The following is a 25671-nucleotide window of genomic DNA, read 5'->3' on the forward strand; positions in this document are numbered from 1 at the left end:
GCAGGAGTAGGTGCAGTTTGAGGGAGGATTATATTATGCAATCTCACACCTGGGTGCACCGCAGTTCAAAAAGCCTTGCACTGTTGATGGTGAACATCGGAGCAGTAGAGTAGGCAGGGTGGCAGATAGCCTGCTTCCAAACACCTGAATCACCGCACACATCTCAAATATTGTCAAGTGATACACATTTTGAGCTGCCAAACACTGGTGTAACTAATACCATTAAAAATGCCTGCATTCCAATTAGCTGTGCCAGTGGTAGAGCTCTGTTGTACATGCTGAGCTTATTGGCACACTTAAATGGAACAGAGGCATAAAGTATGTCAGGCTTTGGATACACAGATAATACAAGTTAGAAGGATAAATGAATTGTCAGTTTAGGTTTAAAGTACATTTACTAAAGTACTGTACCTATTTTGAGGTACTTGCACGTTACTTGAGTATTTCCATTTTATGCTATACTTCTACTCCACTACATTTCAGAGAGAAATATTTAAATTAGCTTTTTACTTCACCAAATTTATCTGGCAGCTTTCTAATTACTTTGAAGATCAAGATTTGACATGCAAAACATATGAGGAGCCCATAAAATATGATGCAGTGCTTTACTAGTATACTAACTAGTATTGTTTAAAGTAGAATTTTGCTACTCATTGACAAATTACAACATTAAGTAATAATATCCAATGATACACTGCATTATTTCTAATATGTACCACTCTGAAAGGAGTGTTTCTGCATAATTTTACTTTTGAGATTTGAGGTTTGGCTGACAATACGTTTGTACTTTTACTTAAGTAACATTTTGAATGTGGAGTACTTTCAGACTTTTTTAGAATTTAGATGTTTTTCTACTTATACTTAAGTAAAGGATCTGAATTCACCACTGTATTCAGGATATGACGTTGACATAGAATGTTAAGAAACCTGACTATCTCTGTACACGTTCGTCTTTCGTTATTCAAGTTTGCGATCACTGTCTGCATTGTCTGCAAGCCTTTGACTCCTTAACATCCCAGCCACTCTGTCATTTCTGTACTAACTGAGTTACCTCAGCAGCTGAGGATGAACCCAGTTTGGTTTGTGGCCAAACATTTCTCACGCCTGATTTGTCTTCTAATGGAAGGCAAGAGTGAAGATTGATAAAATTTATCTTCCACATACCAGTGTCAGACTTTCACTTTCATTTGAGTGTGTGTCACTACATCATTTATCATCATTGTTTTGATTGTCAAACTTATCCATCCGATCCATATCAGGCCAGGGAGAAGAGGGTAGCTGTTGTAGAAAGTTAAAATTAACTACCCAGCCACACTGCCTCCTCTCTCTATCCCAGCCCTGAGGGAGCAACAGAAAAACTAACATTGAAAGCTGTTTAAGAGGTCATGGTTGATCAACTGTAACATCACCATGTTCTCTCCCACACTGTCAAGTGCATTTTATTGTAAGGGTCACATTGTCTGTCTAGCTGGCTTCACCGATGGTACATACAAGTGTCTGTCCTCAGAGGAGAAGTAGTTAAAGGTTCTGTCAAATTTCACAGAGATGGGCCAGGAGGGGGAAAACGGTTAACGTATAAGAAGCAAAGTTAGCTTTTGAAACCTTTGGGTCTGTCTGAAATTCAATCCAGTAGAGTTATACCAACAGCTATTAGATCAGATTACCTAACTGTGTGTTCTCTAATGTTAGCAGCCCACTGATCACAAATACCTGGCTGCAGAGCAGTTGTTAGGGTTTGAGACAGACTGCTGTGCTCAGAGAAGACACCAGCGTTCCAAGAGGTGGGGCCATAAAGACTGCATCAACCAATCACAGTAAGGGGTGGAGATGTGCCTTTACCCGGCAACAGACCTGGAGGGTCTCCCATTGCTCAGCTGGACTCAGGTGGGCTAACAGAACAGCCTTAGGCCTGAGAGGAACTCAGTTTGGCCCTGTCTCACCACGTAGGTCATTGTACATGAATGCTGTGACATTAAACCCAAGAAGGAAAAACACACTCCTCCTGAATCTAAAAAAAAAAATGCTTTTAAGCTTTGATTGGAGCATTAGTGTGTGAAAGTAGTCACTGAATTAGGCTTTAACTGTTTCTATCAAGCTGATGTGTGTTTTGTGTTAGCCATGTTGAAACAGCAAAGAGGGGAAGGAGAAAATGAGGCAGCAAAGTACAATATTGCAGTACATGAGGGTCAGTTATCGAAAATGTCAGGAAGGAAGAGAGAGAGAGAGAGAGAGAGAGAGAGAGGTTATGTTTGCACAAGCAGTTTTTCTCTCCAGGAGGCCCTACAGTGCATTTTTAGAAACTTCGCAGATAGACTGGTAGAGTGAGTGAAACATTAACACTCTTCAACCTTTGTTACTGCCAAAGGATCTACAGCTGAAATCAAGACAAGGAGAGATCTCAATAGTCAGTCTCCCACTATGAGTGTTTGACTGCAAATAAAATGTGGGTGTGTGTTTGTGTGTGTCTCCGGTTGCCCAAATGCTGTACATGTATGCACAAAAGGAGGTGTTGAAATCTAGAAATAACATAACCATCTTTCTATGTGCTTTCACTACAAGTCCACCCTGTCTTCCTTCACATCCCTTATCACGGCAACCCAAAGCACCCTTTGGTATCATCTTATCACTGCTTCAGGGTTTCAATTATAGCTCTGAACTTTTCCACTGCATTCACTTTTTGAGAGATATTCTCACATTAAAAAAGGTTTTAATGCATGCAGAACACTTTGTCCTTGAAAATATGGCTGGTATGTTGTGCACACCAGCATATTAACTCCTGGACCATTTGTTTTTGGTGTTGACACCTCTCTTAATGCTAAAACTGTAAATCACTGAGTGAGGGTGACAGCAGTGACATTACCAATTCATGCAATAACAGAGATTGCTGAGCACACACTATGAATATACAATCTACACATTATACATTTTGCAAATTATATTTTTTTCTACCTTCCACGCTATTGCATAATTCTAAGCAATGCATTCACACTTCATCAACACCAAGTTTTTTTAAGGGAGTATCATTAGTCTAAATAGAAACTGCACATTTGCAGCAAGGTGGTACTCAGATTTGTTCGAATGCAGCCACAAAGTTAACATTTTCCACTTTGTTGTCTCAGCAAAAATGTCAGTACCCTCTCACAGTAACTACTACAATCAATCAATGATACTTAGATACACTCTGCTGGAGCAGATACAAACAGGAATACAAGGACAGAGATATCTTGCTCAGTTGTGTAGATAAATAGCTCAAATGACGTCAGTGGGGAACAAAAACTTCCGAGGATGATGGACGTGCCTGTGTGTCAGTTGGTCATGCTTACGTTGAAGTTCACAGTCTGATCCCATCATGACTTATGACAAACATATCTTTCTAATTTTCCAAACCAGATATGTATGGCTTGCAGTGTGACTGGAATTTGGTGTAGCATGGACAAAGTCATGGTCTGTCACACATATGGAATTTAATTTAAGATTTATATAGATCTAGAATATTTTGAAATAGATTCGGTCAGAGATCCATGTTTTGCACTGGTGCCAGTGTCCTTGTTGCTGCACTAGTGACTGTTTGTTTTTGCATGCACAGAGGGTGGTGGGTTCTGGGTGTGGGCTTATGCTCGGGTTACACCTTCCCAACAAGTCAAAATATGACCATGCCCTCTAGAACGACACATAGAAGGTTTTCTAATCTGACGCCCTTATAGGCAGGACGACATAATTTGTCTGTGCCATCTAAAACTGTTACTAGTGAAAAATAAATATGTTTTATGATGTGACAACACTATGGTTTGGTTAGGTTTAGGCACAAATACGTGTAGCCTGGCAAAATTAAACCGGCAAAGGACACAGAAATATCTCTGCTGTGTATGCGGTTCCTGTAAATTAACAAAATCAGCACCAGCTGAGGGCTCTCCTCAATACACTGTAAGCACCTATACACCTATCTAGTGTGCTTAAGGTATAAAACCTTTCTCTCTCTCACTATATTCTGTACAGTAGTAGTCTCGATAACCATTAACTACTGGTGTCAAAATACCCACTACAAAAGTCTGCAAAAATAAGTATGCTAGAAAAGACTGCAGAAATAAGTATACTGGTACAGAAGGCTGCAAAAATAAGTACAGCCGCTTCCGGGTCTCTCCCTAAGCCACTTCCCAACAACCTCTGCGCTCGCAGGGGGCACCCAAATTGAGACAGTGCCATCTGGTGGCATTAATAATTACACTCACATTTTCTCACCTGGCTACACACGACTTGGTTAGAGTTAGGGAAACATTGTACAATAACCACTTCGTTAAGGATAGGGGAGCTTCGTTGTCATGGTTACAAAAATAAACACATGGTTACGATAAGGGAAAGATTGTGGTCATGCTTAAAAAAAACAACGTTGACAGTTGGTTGGAAACGGGAAACAAACAGTGGTCTGCCCGTCCATCCCATCCACTTTGTTGCTCAACTTTATCAACCGAAAATGTAGAAGAGCAGAGTGGTTGCAGGCTGTAGTCTGGCTGGTCAAAAGAAGCACGGGCAGATTGTTTTCTATGATAAATAAGAGAATATATCATACACATTGCCACCTCAGGGCTCAAAGTTTCCAGTAGCAGCACTGTGCGCAGCCCAACATTAATTGGACTTCAACATTGTTTCAAAATACTCAAATGCTGAGTGAGTCTTGTAGAGCTCCATGCCTACATTTATGGAAATTAGAACACTTGTGTTATCCAATTATTTATTTGGGACAAAAAAGTAAATTTGACTGTCTCTGATGCAAACATAACCAGTGCGGCTCCGGAGTTCAAATACTTCTCCTAATCAGGTTGTGAGGATGGAAATCGAAGCTACATAACTTCAGTAATAAAAACAGGTCCCACCCTGTCTAAGTTGTTGCACAAATTCAAAGACTCTATTGTGTGAATGTGGAGGCCAGCAGCCTTTTCCTTCTTATCCAAACACAGCATAGGCCTGAGCTTTAGCTCTATCCTCCACACAGAGAATATTTCAGTAGACAGGATGTGTGGCGGAGGGTCACTTCCTAAAATGCCTCCCAGTACAGATGCAGACATGTCCTTGATTTGTGCCTGCATCAGTTTAAAGTATATGTGAAATATATGTGCACTTAGAAGAAGACCACAGAGATAACTGGCATAAAGAATAAGGTTAATTTGGTGTCATCTTCTTTGTTATCTGTCATTACTGACCATTAAAAGATAACAAGGGTAAGATATTAGATTCCCCAGGGGGTGCATATGGCTGCTGCACCGAAAGCAGCTCTCTGTTGGCTAACGCCCAGAGGAGCCGAGGCAAAGTCTGGGCATGCTCACTGATTTGTTTTAGCATTGCATATAGTCAGACCAGCACTTTCTGGTGCCCTCAAGCAAGAGTGTATTAGTTGACATTTTAGGTCAGAAATGACGGCAGGCTAATGTTGGATCCTGGAGCTGCAGCATGTCTGGAGGAGGTGAATAAAATAAGCTCCATTATAAATGAATTCAGTGATGACACCTCAGGGTTTTAACTCAGTAAAATGTGTATTGTGTTGTGTGTTATATGTCTTTTTGATTTTAGACATCTGTTAGTACTGCTTTCAGTGTGTACAGTCCTAGCTGATTTGAGTAGGAGTCTTTTTACAATCAGTTTGTCTCTGAGCAGAAGCATGGCGGCATGACCAGAATTTTACTGAAAGAACCAGTGTCACTGAAGATGGTGAATGCCTGTCTTCATTACAGGGGAGGAAGAAAGGATTTTTGACTACTCATGAAAGCACAACCTCATTTACTATTCAGTGTTTTTTGTGCTACATCTCTGTGGTTTATGTAACCAGACGTGTTGATTAAATCTCCCTTTAAATGTGTAACCAATGGCAGCTTGTTATGAGGGCATAGCAGTCAAATGTAATGAATGAGTTTTCAGAATAGCATCCAAACCCCCCCAAAAAATGCAATTTTGCCACATTAGACAGAATGTGCTAATTAAGAATTAATCGTTCCCTACATCTTGGTTACACGATTTGTAAATCATGTTAGTAAATGGACCTGTCAGAACACTGCTGCAACACCAAATTGTCCGAATAGTTTTTTCTTCTGCCTCTTTCCTCTTTCGCATCAACCAAAACAAGAAGTGCATTGCAGTAGCTGCCTGAGAAACCCTGGAATGGCGGGGTCAGAATTGAGGCCACTCCTCAGGTGCCTTGTTGACACTTTAACAAAGCAAGAAAATGGCCTCCATTTGCAGTGTGATGCCTCAAGTGCCCTGAGGTATTGATTATATGTTCAGAATCTCTGGAGGACAACTATGACTCAGCATTTTCCTCACATCCACTGGACCATCTGTCATGGTTTTGGGTTTGTGTTCAGCTATTTCCTTTTTATTTTGTAATGTTCGGCCTCATGTGTCTTGTGTAGTTTTACTTAGTGTCTTTGTTTGCTTTTCCTGCCAGTATTGATTGGTTGCCCTGCCCTGATTAGTTTCACCTGTGTCTCGTTATCTCCTCTCACCTGTGTGTATTTAGTCTGAATGCTTCCCTTGTCTCTTTGTCAGATCGTCATCGTCCCTGTATCAAGTGTCCTGGCCTTTGTCACACATTGAGTTCTGTTGGAGTTATTCTTTGTTTCTCTTGGATCCTGTCTGGATTTTGGACTTTGATCTTTGCCTGCTCCCTGTTGGATTTGGTCTCCTTGTTGGACTGATTCCCTGATTTTGTCCACTGTCTGCCTGTGATATGTGTAAGCTTTTTCTTACCATTAAAATCATTGAACTGCCCCTGCTCTGCCTCCATTGTCTGCATTTGGGTTCAAACCCTTGTTTCCCTCTGCTACTCTGTTTGACAGCATCACAACACCATTTCCCTTTCTGCTTCTGTGCCCATGACCGTGCTGTCCTATCACACAGCCTTTATGCAGTATGTGGGAGGAAAATAGCACTGAATATCAAATAACAAATCAGCGTTAATAGATTAAGTTGAGATTTACAGCCTTGTCGATTGGAGTATAGCCATTTATCTAAGGGTCATGAGTTGAATCTGACTTATGAGAGCACTTTCAATACCAGATGCGCCATTTCAGTTCCAAAGTACTGAGTTTAACACACTCGCTTTAGGTTTTTTAATTTGCCATAGTGATGACGCAGGCCTTGTCACAGCACATTGTGCCACAGCAGGGGATCATCATCATCACTCTGTGCAAATGCTGTTGATACTGCTGCTGTTCACTGTGGGAACAAAGTAAATAGAAGATACATTCTCTAGTGAGGCGACAATAGAAAAGTGTAATAATGTCTGTAAAGGCTTAAGCGCTGGTGTGGGAGCCCTGTTGTATATCTTGTGGCACATGGAGGCACATGATTACGCATGGAGTAATGAAGCACACTTGGGAGCCAGCAGCAACACACTGCAGGATTCCTCATTCTTATTTAATGGGGTTGTTAGTGTGTCCTTGGAGACAAGGTGGACTGTGATAAGTGATCTGGCCAGGCCGAGGCGGTAAATGAAATAATCTCCAGGATGAATGACATTGTGAACCCATGATGCTACACCGCAGGGCAGAATATTTGGACACTAAGTATCTTACCTCCTAGGACATTGGTGTTGGTATTGAACATCATCAAACATCGCTTTCATCATCATCATTTGGCATGTGGTACTGTGTGTCTAAAGAACTGAATTGGCTCAAAGCAACTGTTGGAAAGGTGCATAGGTTGACATTTCATGAGTCTTTTGACAAAAGAACACTGGGAGGATGTTCTTCAGAGACTGCCGTGTAACATTTGTAGCTTTTACATCCCTAAAATCATCAGCACCATGAAATATAATCAAGTAAATTTACTGCTCATGAGAAACATGAACTACTGAAAAAGTGAAAAGAGTGACTCTATTTGACAGAATGAAGATTGTTGTTTTTCTTTTTCGCATGAACTATTTCTCGAGTCTGCCACTGAAAGAGTGAAGCATGTCTTTTCATAGACTGTTTTACATCTGTGACGTTCATTCCAACCATTCAACTGCTGAATATGTAAGCGCTGTGGAAAAATATTTGTTTGATGTGACCCTCCACGAGTGGTAGTGACAGTCTCTTCATTTAACTAGAATGAAAAAGCACATGCTTAGACAGTCCTGTGTCTCTCTCAGCGGACAGCGACCTTGTTTTTTTTTTTTCAGATTTCACAGTATCTATATAGACTATCAAAAGCTAATGTCACTCAGAAAAGAGTGCAAATTAATTGGTAAATCATCTTTATATGACAATTTGAGATGGAAATTTTTATATTTTTACTCAAATCTGACATTGCAATTACAGTTTGTTATTGCTGCTTATTTGGATTATGCTGGCACTGTTTGCGTACATAACAGAAAAACAAAAGGAGGTAATGGAAACAAACATGGTGAATAAATCATGATGTACATGAGTCGTGTGACTTAAACTGTAGCTTCCGCTCCACTGAAGAGATGAAAACATCAACAAACAGATCTGTGTGGAGAGCTGAGGAGACTAACAACATCCTCAAACTAATTCATAGAACATAAATAATATTCCCATCATGTTTTCTACATTGTTTTCCACAATTTGAGGTTTGACTGGCACTTTTTTAATTACGTCATCTTATTGCACCCTAGTCTTCTGGTTTAGTGGCACCTGACTTGAACATTACCGCGCTACCTACTGCTTATCTCGATTAACCAACTCCTAACATTCGCATAACAGTAGTGGATGGAAATGTGCATTAATTAGCATATTCTTTTGCCAATTTTCTGAACATTCTGTTAAAATTTATGCTACCTTTGAATGGAAACCTGGCTAATGTGTTTGACAGTGGATCATGATGACAGGATTCTTCCTTTCACAATAAGGCAACTGAAGGATTAAAACTAAGAACATGCACATTGTTAGACTTTTTTTTTCATTACTTATCCAAAAGTTGGATTTGTTAAGGTGAGAAAATTGTTCAGCAGGATATTTAAAAAATATATAAATAGATATCAAAGGAATTGGACCAATAGCTTCTCGTTTTTTTTTTTTTTAAACAATTACCATTTAGGTGAAAATATTAACAAAATATCTTAACATCATGTTGTAGGAAAGTCTGACACTAACACTGGTACAGTTGTGTCAGTGCTATATTGACCCACAGTGCGTCAAATTTTAACCCAGTGATTTATTTATTTTTATTTTTATTTTAGTGTGTACTATAGTGGAGCCAGGAGAATGAAAAGTAAGTTATAGCTCACCAGTTCACGCCAAGGAAGGATGAAGTAAGTGCCTGAGATCATGGACTGGAGTGTAAGGTTGGACTCCAAAGCAGAGGGATTGTATGAAAACGAACCTGCCTCAGCAGCTCTGTGCACCAGGTTTATGAATCTGGGATGAGCAGCCAGTGGATGAAGTGCAGGAGGGCCTCCTCCATCCTGCACACTTGAAGGTAACACTGGCTACAGCATCCTGGATGAGCTGTGGGAGCTGAGGAAAATGTCAGCAATGTCCAATATTGATAAGATGACAAATACATCTGTAGAGCAAAGACTCATGTTGCATCAAGTATTACAAATATATTTGAACCTTTGATCCAGTGTTTGACGATATTATTCTATGTATTGGCTAAGGTGCAATAAAAGATCGAAATTCAACCTGCTTGCTCTAATACTCATCAGCAGTGTGGCTGAGACACATTCAGTAATAAATGTGTGACAGCACCCAGCACATGAGATGTACGAGATGGTTCCACATAAACGAGGGAAGCTATTTTTTTTATTAAATCCTAGAAAAGCTGAGATAGATTTACAACTCCAATTACATTAAAATAACTGTTTTTAATTTTAATGCATTTTTTATCAAGAGTCTTTTGCACTCTACAAGTATATTTGTTATTGTAACAGAAACAGATATTTCACAGTCTTGCCAAATGAGTATTCATTCACAGAAGATTCATAATAACAGTGTATATACCAGTTCATCTGACGCAGTATTATCAGTAAGGAAATTCGAGTTTCTTATTTCAGTGGTGCATCAAGCGCTCTCATGTACTGCATGTGGATGTCAAGATGGAAATCGAGCCCTGGTTCATCGGTAATGTGAGATTGTCCTGTCAGATCTCTAAATGCTACCTTTATTGTTGTCCCTTGTCTAATTTCCAGCGCTCATATTTCACCTTGCGGCTGCTTGGCCGCATATATTTTTAGCTCCAAGCTCCATTTTGTATTGATTGTATCTGCTCTTTTGTGTGTGGATAACTTGGAGGTAAGCCACATTCCCCTAGCTCTCAATTGTCCTTGAGGTTGTCATGTCATTCTGGGCTCCTCATATTCCAGCCCGAGGTTCTCAAAACCTGAAACTTTACATATTCCCTTTCCTGAGCTGGACATCATGTCAGTGTTTTGCTCAATCATATGACATTAAGATTCAGTGTGTGTATGAGGTAAGCCTTGTTCAAGATACAGAAACACATACGCACAGGATAATGATAGGCTGCTTGCAGCTTGTACACAGGATGCAGACATACAAGAATAGAAACAACATAATGGTCGCTACTGATTCCCAAAGGCACAGTGATATCTGGCATCATCAGCATCACAGATTCTAAGACAATTTCCCTCCTCCCATGTCTGCTTTTTCCTCTCTCCTCCTCTTCCCCCTCTTATCATCATCCCATTCACATCCCAAGCTCCCAAGCAAGGTAACAGAGGTCTCATACTTCTCCATTCTGATGCTTCCCCTCCCCTTTCTTCATTTTTAGCTCTTGTCCCCTCATTCACAGTTGTGACAGATTTCAACATTAACCTCCTTTCCTTCTTCTTTCCTACAGATTTCCACTTTCCTTCTTCCTTCGTGCTGCCTTTTCAGTTTTCATTGCCAGTAATAATCTGACCTGAAACAGCCCTCATCGCTCAGATAATGATTATTCCACTTGCTCCCCCTCTCAAGTTCCTCGTCCCATCTCTGGTGACTGCTGCTTGTGCTCTGCAGAGTTTGTATGCATGCTGATTATTCACAAGGGCCCATCCACCAGTGACCTCTCCTCCACTGGGTTGCTTGCTTGTTACTTTTCATCACTCTGTCATCCCTCCACAACCATCCATCCATCCATGTTTATGCACAAAGGAACACGTTTAAATGCAGCTTCCACAAAGCCTCACTTCTAGGGCACTAGCTCTGAACAAGGGGACCATTGAGCAGTGTGGTAAGAGGAGGGGCAGTCCTGGCATTCAGTCTGGCATTTGACAGGGGGCTGATCAAAGGCTCTGAGACTCTCTCTGTAACACAGGCTGCAGAATGGGGGCTAATGAGAGATATGCATGCCTGATCTCAACTGGGCATGTGTAATGTCAGGATTGTTTTGGGCACTGAACAAAACAGTTTTCATCACTACTTTTGTAATGTGGTTGTATTTGTCTATAAAGGAAATATGGATGCAGTTGTTCCTTCAGCAAATCGCCCAGGTACTAAAGGCATACAGAATTAAAGCAATCAGGGGCAAACTGGCTGAGCCGTTTTCTGAATTTATGAGGAATATACTTTTGTGTAAATACATCCAAGTGCAACACAGGTTTTCATAACTGGATTTTGAATTCTGTTCATATGACCCTTGGCTAACCGCCACCTCAATTTTCTGCCTCTGTGTGTGTTCAGATTCCCACCCTCTCACTGTTCAAATCATGCTTTATTTCTCCTGTGTGCCTTTCCCTTTCTCTGCTTCCTCTTTGTGTGTTTCTGTCATCATCTGCCTGTTCGCTGCAACTGTCTCCCCTGTTTGTTCTCCTGGTTGTCTGTTGTCTGTCTCCTGCCGGCCATTATTTTTATATCTAATGGCTTTGGTCAAATTTTTAGTGTCTGATCTCCCTGTAACCATTCTAATTTACATAAACAATAAATATTGCACATAGAAATACATCAGGAATAATGTGGGTAGCGACACAATAGTGGTAACCAGGTCAGCGTATGCTCCTATTACATAACACATGAGCAGGATTTGACCACGGCCACTGAAACCTGACCTCTGAATGACCGTTATGCATTCACCATGACCCAGGCTGCGATAAAGGAAAAAAACAAAAAACAAACAAACAGAAATGACCATAACAAGGACGAATTGTGAGTGCTTGTTATTGTGGTTGCCAGTTTTCTAATATTGTTTGTTTTAGTTTAATTATTGAGGTTCATCACTCCACATATCAGTTATTTCATCCATCAGATTCAGATAATTCAAGTACTCCACTTACATACTTCTCTTGGACACACTGTCAACATGTGATAGCACTTAAATAAATTGCAATGTGTGTATATATATATAGTAACACAGTAACATAGTAACATATTTCCCCTCAGTCTCCCACCTTATGCTGCTCAAGCCAACACAGCATGTAATCCATATGGTCTCCTTCTCCCACATGATGGAACCAGCACAACCGGGCCAAAGCCTGGGGTGGGGAAGGGTCGGCATTTCCTCTGATAGTGCTCTCTAAAAATAAACCTGTGCCCTTACATAATAACCGAGTCTGTTGGAGAGCAAGAGTGATCAATGCCAGCAGGTCCTCACTACTATCAGCTACAGTGGGACATGACATTCACAAGCAGCATCAGATCTCTGGCTGAATTTTAGATAAACAAAACCCAGGACCATAACACACAAGGTTTTTTGTAGGTAAGGCTTATCCATCTGATGAAGGTTACATCAAACCTGGCTTCAAATGCTTGAATTATGTTTATTTGTTCATTTTAAAATGGACATATAAAAAAGAAATTAACTATTAATACATATGGGAAATTTGAAAAAAAGTTACCTTCAAGCTTTCCAAGACTGGCTAACAAATTGAAATCATAAGACTGAGAGCAGTTGACCATGATTTCTGTGTGTGCTTGTCACAATAACCACAATACCATTGTTGTGCTCATCAGTAACAGTGGTGGAAAATAACTAGTAACTAACAACTAGTAGGCTACATTTGCTCAAGCACTGTACTTAAGTACAATTTTAAGGTACTTGTACTTGACTTTATACTTATACTTCACTAAATTTATTTGGCAGCTATAGTTACTAGTTAAGATTTTACAAACAAAACATATGATATGCTTATAAAATATGACACATTGTTACGGATTAAACGGAAAGTGTGCCATGGCAAAAAACATAATAGGAAACATTGGTTTCAAAGAATGCTGAGACATATCTGGGCCTATGTTATCCTTTTATACAGTGGACCTGCTGTACAAAAAAAAACAGATTAAGATACACTGTGATAGGTACTGGAATAATGTTGTTATTGGTATTATTAAAACTTGAGTTTTTGTATTCAAGAAAGACAGAATAAGGGCCCAATTTACATAGTTTTTGTGGGAAATACACTTATTCGCTTGAGATGCGTAAAAGATGAACAAAAACAAATGTTTCATGTTCAGGCCGCTGCAGATATGCAGACATTCAAACTGAGCGCGAAGGATAGAATACAGGTAGAAATCCTTTCTGTCTTTCCACCAGTTTGTTCTGTACTGTCCCTCTCAGAGTGTCACTGTCTCCCAGACAGAGCAAGGGGTGATGGGTAGTGGTAATGTATAGATCAGGATCAAGTTTCTAATGTTGAACGTGAGAAAATAGTTTTTAAGTTTATATCTCTGTATATGCCCCCTCCATTCTCTCTTGCATTGCCTCTGTGCAGTGTTCACTTCTGCTGAGGCCCTCATCAATCATCACTACATATCTATCTCATCCATCTCATAGGCCGATGTCCCCTACCTCATCCCTCCCTCATAAATCAACAGGCAAATGCATACTAATAAACAGCAGCTGTCTTTCTTTTTTTGGTCCTCCTCAACCTACCTCATCCCTCTTCTAATCACTATCCAGTTTTTTTTTAGGACCCTTAAATGGATCTCAGATGAAGAGGTGTCAATATGAAGAGTGATCACCTGTGTGAGCTGTTTGCGCATGCTGTGAGAATGGAGAGGATGAGAGTAAACAATAGTGATAGTTTTCTGCTTTTCAACCATATGGTAATGACCCAGGCCTCTTTTTGTCCACTTCATCCTGCCCCGGAAATTACATCAGTACTCTGTCCCTGGAATTGTTGGCAACATTAGAGTCGCACAATGCAGCCTGTATTTTTTCAGGAGAACGTATTAGAGCGACAGAATGATGGAATGTCACTCTTACTCTGAAGAGATTTAAAGGATCAAAGAGGGGGGGATAGTTACCATGGTGACCATAACATCACCAGAGGCTTGTGTGCTCTGCCCCTCAAAGGGGGTTTTGTTTGTGTGGAGGTGAAGGCAAAACTACGGTCTTGAAACAACAAAAGGAGGCACTTTGTGAAATTTAAGTGACAGAAATGTGGCTCTCAGAGCTCTTGGATATTGAGAACAATCAGGAAAATTAAGCTTTTTTTCTGCTGCTGTCTCTCCCTTCCCTCTGCATCTCTCTGTCGTGGGCAGCTGCTGCAGCAGATCTGAGTTACGACAACTTGCTAATAACACAGTGTGGTTGTGTGGAGGTGAATTGCATGTTCCAGTCAGCTCAGTCATTTTTGACAGAGTTACTACTTTGTACAGAGACTGACGAAAAGAGAAAGAGAGATGGTGCAGGGCAAATGTGCTCTCTGGCATTACTGTGAATGAATGAATGAACTTTTTATTATTGTGTCATGTATGTAACTATGCCCAGCCAGCATGGGCCTACAAGACACCATGCATTCATACAACCCAGGACCAGAGTGCTGCATATACATTTCCAAAAACAGAGAAGCATCTTTCACAATCAAATCTTCAGACATTGTCTACAACAAAATTCATAAATCACTGACAAAAACTTTTGCAATGTAGTGCTGGAGAATCCAGAATAAATACTAAATAAATAATCCATGTTGCTTTCTTTTCCAGGCTTTTGAGACAAAGTTAGCAAAAATAAAACAATCATTCAACTTTTTGCTCATCTGTACACAAGAATATTTCACAGTTGAGCCATTTGAAAAATGTACTCTCTTAAATCATCATAATTTGTACAGTATAAAAGAAAATGAGACTCGCTTTCCACTTTGGCCAAATCACACACTTCACACAATATTTTTTCCTCCTGAAAATGTTTTGATCTACCAACCTCACTGGCCAGAGGGAGAATACCAGCTCTCAACTTTGCAACTGAAGATCTTTTGATATGCACATATGTCCTTAGTTGGCTTTGACAATATATTTTAAAACCATTTTACTTCAATAAAACTACAATAAAAGATATTTTATCATTCCGTATAATAAAACACCCAATTTAATATCATCCAAGCACATGCCTAAATTGACCACTGAATGACCAGAATCAACTTCAGAAGAATACATCTCTAACATCTAATTATAATTTAATTTAACTGATAATTATATATGTGTGTTTTGCCTTCTGTGTTTTTCATATTGCAATAGTGATTCACCCACCTATACTCAGAAGTTTCACATTTGCTGTTAAGTGTAGGTCATTTTTGAACTGAAGTTTGAGGCAGAAGCGGCAGAAGCAGCAGAAGCAACAGACACATGCGTATACCTGCACACGTCACACATGTAAGCATTAACACAGACAGACACATGCAGACAAAGAAAAAACCCAAATGCACAATAGGAGACTTTCGCACACAATAACTGTGATGATTTTCGATGCTATTCTGATTCTGATTTTGCTCCCTTTCCCACAGACTCTAATTGCAGCCATTTTGTCTTCACTGCTGGGTGCCTATTTACCTGGTAGAGGTAGTTTAGAGTTGCTTTTACGTGTCTGACCTGAGCGGGGAAGCTGATGCGAATTGACAATTGTGTGACAGGCCTTCCAGGGGGCTGTTAACATGCTATTTTGGAATTTTACAAATACACAGCACTGTTCCTTCAGAAGTCCACGTATGGTAGAAACTAAATGACCTTAAACTAAAGGGTAAAAATTTAATAATAATAATAATACATTTTTTAGCAGTGGGTTGCACTGCCTCCTCATGCTAAAGGTTTGAGCTTTCTATGTGGAGTTTGAATGTGCTCCCAGTGTTTGGGTGGGTTTCCTTCTGGTGCTCCAGTTAACTCACATGCCGTAACAGAGAGGGTAGATGCGATATCATTGAAATATGGGGATTATGAGGTACATTTTCAGCCTGTCTCTTCTGAAAGGCATTCATAGTGTTGCACTCGACTGTACACATGTAAAGTGCCAGAAACAAAAAACGGAAGGAAAAAGAGAGCTAGAGAAAGACGTTCAAACCGAAGCTATTCAACCATCCGACAAGCACTTCTGATGAAGCATACTGGCAGTTTAAACTGCCCATAGATGGTGAGTGTGTCTGTGTTTGCCTTGCAAATGGACAGATTTGTCTGGGGTGTTTCCCTGCCTTTCCCATATGCTGGTGTAATCAGCCATCCTTAAGTGGTTAGAAAAAGTATTTACATTAGTATTTACATTAGACATTGAACTTCGACAGCAGTGTCCCTCAAATCAACTTCATTTGACTTTCCTTAAATTCCTCAGAAACCAAGACCTTAGTCACATGCTCACAGCATTCCTCCCACCTTCTCCACAGCAGATTTGTGTATGTGTGTGTATATGTGTGTGATGGGGCAAAGGTCAGGACAAGAGACACGACGCGGCTGTCCTACTGACATGGTTGACACTCAGGGGGAAAGGCAGTGACACATTATGCATTTCACCGGGGATCAAAGGGCATTTGTAACTGAATCAGTGAGTCATGCACCACCTCTGGTCTTTGAAGTGAATTTCAGATGACTGATGCAAACTTTTGAGTGTGAAGCACAGCAGCTGGCCGTTTCTTTTTAGTAGCAGGCGAGAAGATTTAGGAAGGGAAGAGTGCTTTGGAAGGGTGTTATTTGGTGAAAGCTCTTTCTTTTGGGGGTAACTTTGAAACACTACAGCAAAGTAAATAAAGAGTTTGATGGATGGAGGTATTTTGTGAGGTGGGTGTGAAGACTTTGAAAGGTGAAGGTGAATAGGTCGGTCTATTTTTGAAGTACAATGTATTTAGTTGTATAGCCGCATTAGGAGACAACTAAGAGACAGTAGGTGACAGAAAAATGCTTAAAGGGGAACTCAAAGTCTGTTTACAGGTCTCGAGTAGTACTACTGCATATGTGAAAAAATTTATAAAGCCTTTTGTGGCTCCAGAGGGAGCTGCGCAAAGTCTGATAAATTGCCACTTGTCACTTGAGTCAGCGTTGGTTGGGTTTGAAAAGTTTGAAAATGAAAGTGGAGTCAGAAAGAAGTGAGCTTAACCAGAACTCCTCATCTCTGCTTGAGACTAGCAGCTCGAGGCTACATTAGCTGCTACTAGCATAACACACGCAAATCTCTGACTGAACTGTCAGCAGTCGAGATGCATTGTGGGTAAGGTAGGCGCTAGGTGTGGACAAGAAAGAGGAATGCATAGAATAAAAAAGTCAATATCTCTGGTTCTGGTGCATCAATTTTGATTTTTTTTTTATGTCCATCGAGAGTCTGACAATGTTATGAGTGCAATGCTAACTTTGTGGAGTATGCTTTTAACTTAACTTTAATTTAATCACTGCAATTTCTTTACTGACTGTATCTCCCTTATAGTAAATTCAAACATCCTCAGACACGTCCACAAGATGATTCATCACAGCCGCTGTCTTTTGCAATGTAGCTCTATTTGCCTGCATCCTGATTCTCATTCATGGCCAGTCAGTTTGCAATCTGATATTGGTTCACATCATTGACTCCACAGGACAGAAGCTAAATAAAGGAAAGGTTAATGTGCTGTACTCATTTTAAGTATGCATCAGTCACTCCATGATACCATATTTGTTTCAAAAACAGGTACAACCATTAACTGTTGGGAGTCATGCCCACACACCAGTGTGTGTGTGTGTGTGCATGTGTATGTGTGTCTGTACGTGTGTGTGTGTGTGTGTGTGTGCAATTTATGTTGGTTTGTGACTCACTGATAAGGCAGCTGGAGATCTAACATAGACCTGTTGCCTCACACACAAACACATTCATACACACCCATTGTGCTGAGCCAAAAGAGGAGGACGTCTGGAAACACTGTAGCAGCCCAGCAGAGTTTATGGACTGTGAATGTGGTGCATTGTGTCTGCTCCCACCAGATACACCACAGGGCAAAGTATGTGCAAGTCCTCAGCCTGAGAGCTGTTGAATCCTACTCCTTTCCAATCCTTCCAGGAAAGAAAAATCATAAAACATTTTTTTATTTTAGCCATAAACAGAATTTGATACGTCATTTATATATGATACAGTGCACAAATTAATATGAGATTTTAACATTGCTTTTACTGGGAAATGTAGTTTTTAAGTTTATGAACACACTTAGAAATTACAGTAAAGAGCACTTACATATCTGTGTGTGAAGTGTTATTTGGATTGCAGTGAGATTTGTTTGGGGCATTCTTTGAAATAAGGAGATGCATATCGGCTAGTCTTGTCTCAGGTCGTTGTGTCAACTCTTAGTTTGGGAGAAGAGAGCAACTGTTTCATTCTTCATCAGGGTAAAGCAAAAGCAGACTGTTCTCATTCTTATCTTTATGTGTGGCTACTTAAGTCTTGTTCAGGCCCGGAGCCACAAGAACATGGAAATCAGGGGTTGGCCATCAGTCAACGTGTTGATGATGTGGATGTAGATGTGGAATATGTACCAACAGAACAACTCTTATCTTGGTGGATAAGGATAATACTAGCAAAATCACATTTTAGATTTGATGCAAGTAAATGGGATGTATGAATAAATGAATTCCTAATCAGAGAAATGCTACAGATTATACATAGTCTTATTTCCATATTTGCCCCTTCTGTCTGTACACTTCTATTTATTGCACGTTGTTCTTGGCCTTCAAAAGCCCGGTTAAGAAAGGGTAGTAATTTCTCATCAGCATTTATTAATAACATTGCCTCAGCTTGTTTTGGCCACACACAATTCAGTAAACAGCCACAATAAAATCCAGTCTCTATACACTGGAAAGTTATTCTTGGATCAGCACTTGATTAAGCAGGTAAATAATTCAGTATTGTGCATCATCAAAGAACGTATGGACACACATAACAGTAATGCAGTATTCAGACACACACATGCATTCATTTGCTGCCTTCTCAGTAAGGGGACTTGTTACCTGTGTGGTGGTATAACACTTCCATATTCAACACAGACTTGCAATGGAGGACCACAGTGTCAAGTGAGAAAACCGTGTGACCTCACAGGCTAAATGGAACACAACTTTAGTCTTATACATCTTTTTTTTAAATGCATTCATGCGAGATGTTTAAATCAAGACTGTAATAGACAAGCTACAAGATAAAATTTCCTGCTTGTGACAGGCTGGATGATAACAAGTTGAATAATCTTATAGAAAAGGCACAACCAGAACACTTAAAGATAATATGGGTGGTTTATAATGCTATCTAAAAAGCAGAATCTCATTTGAAGGTAGATGAGATTTCTGCTGGTGCGTGACCACTTCATCTCCATCGATTACCGAACGCACATGCACACACATGTCTGAAATAGACATACACACTGATGGTAACAGTGGGAATGCGATTACATATTCAGATAATGTGAGACCGGGCCTGCTGAGAGATGCATGAATGTGTGTGTATCTGTGTGTGGTGAACATACAGATTCAACAAAGTATTTCTCCACAGCCATGAATACTGAGTAGCCTCCCTCTATTAAACGCAACAGTGAGATTATTTTTCTCCCACTTTCTTTCTTTCATCCTCCGTCCTTCTCCTCTGTTGTCTCCCTCTATCTCTCCTCTCATCTATCAGGCACACTTCTCTGCAGACAGCCCCTGCTGTTTACTTTTAATTTCTCTCTGTGAATCCTAATTGCACGCTGTGTATTTCCAGGGTCAGTTCTAATCAGAATTATGATAAGTGCATCAGACTCTGCAGCCACCGCCTCCAAACTGCCAGAAGTGTTTCTGTCATGGGCTCTATTGTTGTCAGTAGGTGGTCTCCATTTTGCTGACTTTGCTTTTTGAAAATAAAATAGATTTTGCTTTCCAGTGATGAACAGAATTAATTTAAAACTATTTGCATGGTATTAGTTGGCATGCCTTTTGTCCCATAATCATATGTGTTCTGTTTCAATCTATACCAGCTCTGTCTTCATTTCTTTTCACTCTCATCTTTTTTTCTCATTGTAAGACCTTATAGGTCATTCCTGGCCCTCAGGGCACAACTGTCTTCCTGCCTTCTTCCTTCATATCCTCCCAGCTGTCCTTTATTTCCCCTCTTTCCATTCTTGCACCTCTACACTCTTTCAACCTGGAGACTATTGCTTCCCCAACACCTCAGAGAGTCACACTAAGCACTAAAATGTGTCCTAATTGATTGAATCACATGCAAACAGCTCTATACACAGGTGTGAAGGTACCCACTAGATTGTACTGGGGCGACTGAATTCCTCAAGCCACATTTGGAGGAGGCCAAGGATACATGTGGCCACAAATGTAACGTAATGTGAATGCAAATGTGCACCTGTCCACACTGAAGGACTGACTAGGTGTTAGTTCATACATGCCAGAAAGTTTTCCTATCAAGTGGACACTCCAGACATTTGAGACATTCTGATGGCAGGTGTGACAGACTGCAATCTGTCTGAACTAAATCCAAAAACAATTTGGATAGATTTCAATGCAATACAAATATTACAGGCAAAGAAAATAAAGAAACTGAGCTGAGGAAAAGATTCTACCATGGCCACTATTATGGCTGCTGAAAGGCAATTGCAACTACAATGGAAGACAATCTCTGTGTTACATTTGTTATATTATATGTGGAATAAAAACTGCATGTCAAATAAAGAATTTGTGACCAACACTAATAGAATCATTGCAGAAGTAACATTGTCAGTCTTTTGTACATGAATAATACATGAATATGACTGTATAGGTAAGAAAATTCTGCCAGTGTGCTAGATATAAAATTATTCATTTCCCATGCAGTTTTCGTTGTTTCAGAAATGTACAATACATTGAAACAAAGCAGAAAATAACTAAAGAAAAACGTGTAAAGAAAATAACATATGTAAAAACTTGTGAAAGAGCTGAATTCCCTAATCCCTGAATTTATTTCAACTAATTTTAGTTTTTATTTAATCATTTTAAAAATAGTAGGCTGTATATAGTAGAACTGTGGTACTGTCAGTAGTTAATAACACAATGTGCTCCTTTAAACTAACATGCTGCAGAAAGTCTCTCTTTGTTTACTATCTAGATCAACTTGGAGCACGTTCCCTCCTGCTGTTTAAGACTCACCCAGAGGATGGGAAACATGCACAAGGCCACACAAAGGACCTTACACCCCTCCAGTCAGATCCTATGCACACAGTGGGCTACAGTTTTGTCATATTAATGGAGGACCCTGCATTAAAAAGTCATGAATGATTGGGGAGAGAGAAGAGTGCAGAATAAAAAATGTAAGGTAATCAACATATTGTCAGGCAGTAAACCACACAAAGTGATGTGCCTCGTCACTGCCACAGATGAATCAAAAATACCTCGGCACCTGTCTCTTATCTTTCCATCAACTATCCTCATCTCATTACTAAATTGATTCTCCATGTCCTTGGGGCACAGGAGGTGTCACTCTATCATTTGAGACAGTTTATGTGCAAAGAGACCTGAGGGGTGGGAAGGTGTGTGTGTGTGTGTGTGTGTGTCTATGTCTGCGTGTGTGTGTCTGTGTCTGTGTGTGACACCAACAACTCAACTGTGTTTTTCCTGCCTGGAGGTTAAAGCTGAAGCATACTGCCATTGTTTTTGCTGAGCAGTGCTACAAGGTCAAAGTGAGAGAAAAGGGGAGAAAGACGAGGAATAATGTAGAGAAACAGCTGAACACAACAACACAACATACAGCAGAGTTTCATTTTACACCAAATGTAATTTTCAATCCAGAGTTACAAGGTAACTTGATTATAACAGGTCAGTGACAGCAATCCTTATGAAAGTGAAGACTTATGAATGCTTATGCAACTTATAAAAGAGCAAGTACCATGCTATATATGAAATGCCTTTCCAGAGATAACACCACTCATTTGCATGGCTCATGGAATAACACAACACTACAACTGAAACTGACCATAGATCAGTAATGAGCCATTTTACACAGCTTAGAGTTGGTCATATTAGGATGCTCTTGTGCATTTCAGCCTTGTTGTTTTCTCTCTGCAGATGACGAATGGATCTATTGATGTTGCCCCTGTGGGCTGCCATTGGATGAATTATGTCACATCCTTGGTGGGTTATGAAGGCGGCTGTGCAGGAGAAAAAGTACTTACACTGCTCTTGTGACAACTGATAACATAACCTCTGTATTTACATATAAGTGTACCATGTACATCCTCCGTGTGTATGCATGCTGGCCACTGATGCATGATGTTTAATGGGCAGCCACAGCTGACAGACTGCTCCAGAGTAAAGAAAAGGTACAATTTGTCATTCCCTGATAACACAAGAAGATTTTGGCGTAAAAACTCAGTCACTCATGAAATTTAGTTAATGACATTTTATACCAGGGTTGTAATTTCATGTATCACTGACAGAATAACTGAGGTACAGACTCATTTGAAGGTTACAGAAAATATCATTAATTTTTGAGAGTCACTATGTATACTGAATGAAAACGGACTATCTTCTACTGTTTAGGCTAAGTGATGCTGATGGATTTTAGGTATTGTGTTGTTGACATGCTACCATGTTAACAGATGTAACTAACTGCAGTCTACCAGTTTCCCCATCTAACTGATACCTATATCCCTACTAAAATAATTTTGCTTTTCATATCAACTAAGAGAAAGCCTTTAAGACCATCACTTAGAAGATTCCTAGAAGATGTTGAAATGTAGGATCTCTGTAATAAATCTCAGGCAACCATTTGTAAGTTTAATTGCATAATTATGTAAATATACATCTACTGCTCTGGGCACATGTGTTTTCCCTATTTAGGAAAATTAATTCATGTTTTAATCTAATGGGAAGTGTACAGTTTTTTTCTCAGTGGGGACTTTAACTTTCTTGCTAGCAATACCTTTTTTTTTTTTATTATTATCACCTTTTTGTGGATAACTCAGTTTGGATCCCTTCATTTTGGCAGTACAAAGACAAACCCACAGTATCCCTCTCCCTTTCTCTCCGTCTCCTTCACTGCATGTCTCGCCCGCTGTCTCATTTACTCTTCAAAGGGAGCGCAAAGCATCTGTCGATTATGAGGAGCCCAGGGCGCTCTGCAGAGTTGTGTTAAGTAATAACAACCAGTGACGTCAAAGGCTCTCCGTCTGAGCTGGAAAGAGGGAGGGCGAGGGGGCGAAAAAGGGATAAAAGGAGGCGGAGGATAGGCAGACATGGAAGCGGTAGTGTGTGAAAATTCTCCTCTTCTACTTGTGTCAGTTGCCCCTCTTCTGTTATGTGTCACTGCTGTATAACACTGTGAAGCCAAATTATTCTTTAATCACAAGCCTTAAACATTGATGTGATTTCTGTTCATCCTCTCGCAAAGGCTCATAAACATTATTGCAATGATTCTTTTCCCCTGGCTACTTATTTCCCACTGGTTGAGAGAAAAGCAGAAGCAGTCTATTATGCTCTGTCACACATCTGCTGCTGAGCATAACTCTGTATATGGTCCTATCACAGGAGCCTGGATGTTTATGTCATATGGCAACAGCGAGGGAGGACAGCCTCTGTTCATCCTCTGTTGTCAGGGAGAGATCAAGTTTGTTTTATATATTTTACTGTAGCTTGAGGTCTTGTGACAATTGTTTATGCAATATGTTTTTTGAAGGTGACCTTCAATTCACTGAGATAATAAATTTAAATGGGTTATTAAATATCAGAAAATCCCACAACTTCTTTTCCGTTTACTAAATTGTCAGATAAAGCCTGTATGGTATGCGTTGTATTCCTTCAGTGTAAACAAGCCTTAAAACAGCTCAACTAAACCCGCATGAGTCGGATTTTCATAAAAAAACTGAAATGAGCAACAACATTTGGCAAATTTCTCATTTAACTTAATTTCTTCCTCTACCCACATTCTCATTCCTGGAGTCAAAGCACAAACTCCGACTGAAGTCCGATTAAGATCTTAGGGTGTTACGCTCCATCATAAGCACAAGTGACAGAAGCGGCAGTGAGTGGAGGATACATTAGAGGATTACACCCTAAGACAATATAGCAGTCTTAACATGTCTCATTATGGCTGCTGACCTTGCTCTGTCAGGTGGCGGCTGTTTGTTACAACTGCAAACTCCACAAGCAAGTGCACACACACAATTAACACACTACTGAAAAAGACCCATGCACATAACTACCATAAAAAGAAACTACCAGACAATGTCTATATGGCTTTGGTCCTAGAGGACATGAGACATTAGATTGTGCTGAGCTGTTTACAGTAAACAACCTAGAAGGCCTTGCCAGGATTGTGGAAGTCACAGTGTTGTTGGCAGCCAACACACTCTCCCACCCACTTCGGCTCTAAGCTAAGATTGTGAATCTGAATCCACGGGGCAACGTCAAACCGTACAGTCTCTCCTCTATTCTGCCCCTGCCTGATCTGTCGTCTGTCTTGCGCATTTGATCCCCACAGCACTTTGTACGGGAGCCCTTTCGCACACATTTACTGCTCACACCGAGCACATGACTCTGCTTGGCAAAACTAAGTGCTTGAAGAATGTCTAACAGTCCACTCCTTCAGCAGGCCTGTACAGCCCAACAGACTTCCTTTTCCATTACAGTCACAGCTGCTGGGATGGCAAAAGTAAGACTCTCGCACTGAATGCCATCAAGAGATATGAATAAAAAAGAACAGAAAAGCTTTGAAGACGATAAGTTAATACACATTAAATTTGACATTAAAAATGCCCTGATAAAATTCCTATCTTTGGTCTTTATTCTCAGTTTTGTTTTACTTTATTAATCATTTTATATTCAGTCTGTTTTAGTTATTATATATAACATATTTTTGGATTTGTGTTATGTGGCCACAGTAACACTGCAATTTCTATATGGGATTAATAAAATACTAGTTCTGTCTGTCCATCTATCTATCTATCTATCTATCTATCTATCTATCTATCTATCTATCTATCTATCTATCTATCTATCTATCTATCTATCTATCTATCTATCTATCTATCTTTCAGATTAAATAAATTATGCCAGCCTTATAAAGCCTTTGTTAACAAATATAATAATAACAATAACACCCACTTTTTTTGCTCTGTGACATTTATGTTACAATACCATTAATCATAAGGAAACATTATGTTACTTTAACTAAAAAGTATATGCCCTACGACTTTTCCCCTTTCCAATACAAACAGTAAGTGTAAAGTTACACTGACATTGTAGAGCAATGACTTCATATCATGCACATACACCTATGTGTGTTGGTGCACTTTAAATTTGGCAACAGCGTGCATTCAGCCGAGCGATGACGTGCGCAGCCTACATCAGCACCTTGGATACGGGCACACCATTCACCGTAGGGCTCCTGCCCCGTTTTAGACCAATCAGCGCATGTGTTTTCTAGATAGCATTCAGCACCACCCACACTGCTGCCAGCTGTATTGTTCCGCTATAGGGAATCTCCTCTTAGGCAGTATTCATCATAACGCCTTCAGTTTTTCGTGGGATCTCACGAAAACCTACGGTCTTATATGAATATTCTGTGACCAAAGGG

At 40.0% G+C, this 25671-nt stretch overlaps 1 protein-coding gene across 1 annotated transcript in view; it reads left to right on the forward strand.

Annotated features, from left to right (window-relative positions):
- LOC122868452 (protein Tob1-like) overlaps positions 1-25671 on the forward strand; it is a 50113-nt gene that overhangs the window by 19894 nt on the left and 4548 nt on the right. The window lies entirely within an intron of this gene.

This window comes from Siniperca chuatsi, linkage group LG21 (genome assembly GCF_020085105.1).
Source record: "Siniperca chuatsi isolate FFG_IHB_CAS linkage group LG21, ASM2008510v1, whole genome shotgun sequence".
NCBI lineage: Eukaryota > Metazoa > Chordata > Actinopteri > Centrarchiformes > Sinipercidae > Siniperca > Siniperca chuatsi.